The sequence below is a fragment of the Diaphorina citri genome, unplaced genomic scaffold (assembly GCF_000475195.1).
Source record: "Diaphorina citri unplaced genomic scaffold, Diaci psyllid genome assembly version 1.1 scaffold12453, whole genome shotgun sequence".
Lineage (NCBI taxonomy): Eukaryota > Metazoa > Arthropoda > Insecta > Hemiptera > Psyllidae > Diaphorina > Diaphorina citri.
Genome location: NW_007389823.1, coordinates 9,762 through 11,472, shown reverse-complemented (window position 1 = coordinate 11,472; position 1,711 = coordinate 9,762). Strand labels below are relative to the sequence as shown.

Genomic DNA, 1,711 nt, shown 5'->3' with positions numbered 1-1,711 from the left:
GAAAATCCCACGCGAGACGAAAATTCCCTGACAAATGAGCTCCCCATTCACAAGTGAGTTGGGTTTTGAAATCTCGCAAGCCGCGTTCACATCCTATTTGTTATCGATTATCGTTGGTAGGATTATCGCACAATGTTTCCTCAGTATTTAAAAAATGAAGAAATCTGATGGGTGAGCTAACTTTTCCGACTTTACATTTCGTTGGTAGGATTATCGCACAATGTTTCCTCAGTATTTAAAAAATGAAGAAATCTGATGGGTGAGCTAACTTTTCCGACTTTACATTTATTCTAGCCCAGAACTTGCCACAGGTTTAAAAATAATAAATGTATGAAACAATAAAACAGCATACCTCTTACCATGGTTGGTTTAGTGGTAATAGGTTTACATATATAATGCAGAAGGTCCTGGGTTGAATTCTATATATAAAAAAAAGGCACATCTCTGGAAATTTTTCTCATCAACTCCTTGTGACTATTCAAGTTAAAGGCTTAAAATTAAAGACATGATTCAAGTTTTTTCTTTATTTATTTACATACAGGGTGATACTAAAACCACTAAAACCCTGCATACAGGGTGTGACTGAACTCTTTTATTCATTACAATTACACCATCAGAACTACTCTTCAAACATCAGGTGTTGACTTTCTTCTCAAAGCATTTGTTGACAGTGTCCTATAAATACCATGGGGAGAGCCTAGGAAGTTTTCTGTCCCAGAAGTAACTCGAGAGTAGCTTCCTTATACCTGGCTAGAGTGTACACATCTTCACCTGAAATTAAATCAAGAGGACTTAAATTGTTAACCTCCTCTTTAAATAAAACAGATTTAAAAAAAAAGTATGACTAATATGACCAATATTACAGGAGATGAACAACCATAACCCTAAAATTTGTGTGAAACCAAAAAATTAAAAAATAAAATTTGTGTGAAACCAAAATTTTGAAAGTTTATGGCTCTCTCCACTACTCACCTTTCTTTTTTTCACCTTTGATTGCCACAAGCACCTTATCACCAATAGTTCCAATATGGGTCTGATTGTAAATGGCAATGACTCTAGGAGGTTTGCCTTCTGCCATTGCCTGTCTTCCGATTTCACAGTTGTCCACAACCCTCAATCTTGTCAGCAATTTGATATGGTGCAAACAAGGTGTTGTGTGATACAAATCGGAGCAGAGTTTTAATGCACTTGGTGTTCTTGACAGAAGGGATTTGACATTTTTAGTGATTAACATTGTTACCTGAAAATTTCTCAGAACTATGTTCTAAAGGAACGTAGGTACCCACACAGTTCAGTATTAACTAATTACTAATTAGAAGGAAGAATAAAAATTATTGGAAATTTTGAAAACACCTCTCAGCAGTCAGCTTACAGTCTAAATCAAATCAAATTCAAATGGGTTAAGAGGTTTGACAGAGGGAACTGTAACTGCTATGGTCTTATCGTCCCGAAATCAAAGAGAGAAGGAAGACAGGATAGGAGAAAGCCAGCCGTTCCGAGAACGAACATTATCCCATCAGGATAAAATCCGCCCCGGGCGGGAATCGAACCCGCGGCCTAGCGCTTACAAGGCAGACGCACTACCAACTAAGCTAACTAGGCTGACTGGGGGACCTTAAACAGCCTGAAATTTCCCTTGCTACAGAAATGGTTTCAGGCCCCCTTGATGAACCTAGGCCTGATGACCCCCTCCCCTCTGGAAGCCCCTGGA

General features: G+C 38.5%; 1 protein-coding gene across 2 annotated transcripts in view; it reads right to left on the bottom strand.

The window, feature by feature from the left end:
- Positions 1–1,711, bottom strand: part of LOC103522889 (39S ribosomal protein L14, mitochondrial-like) — a 20,570-nt gene that overhangs the window by 9,456 nt on the left and 9,403 nt on the right. Inside the window, exon 1 of one of the 2 annotated variants that reach the window (XM_026832782.1) lies at positions 1,262–1,309. The exons of the other annotated variant lie outside the window; for it this stretch is intronic. The gene's annotated coding sequence lies outside the window, so the exon portion shown is untranslated. Of the gene's footprint in view, positions 1–1,261; positions 1,310–1,711 lie in introns of those variants that run through there. 2 annotated transcript variants of the gene reach the window in all.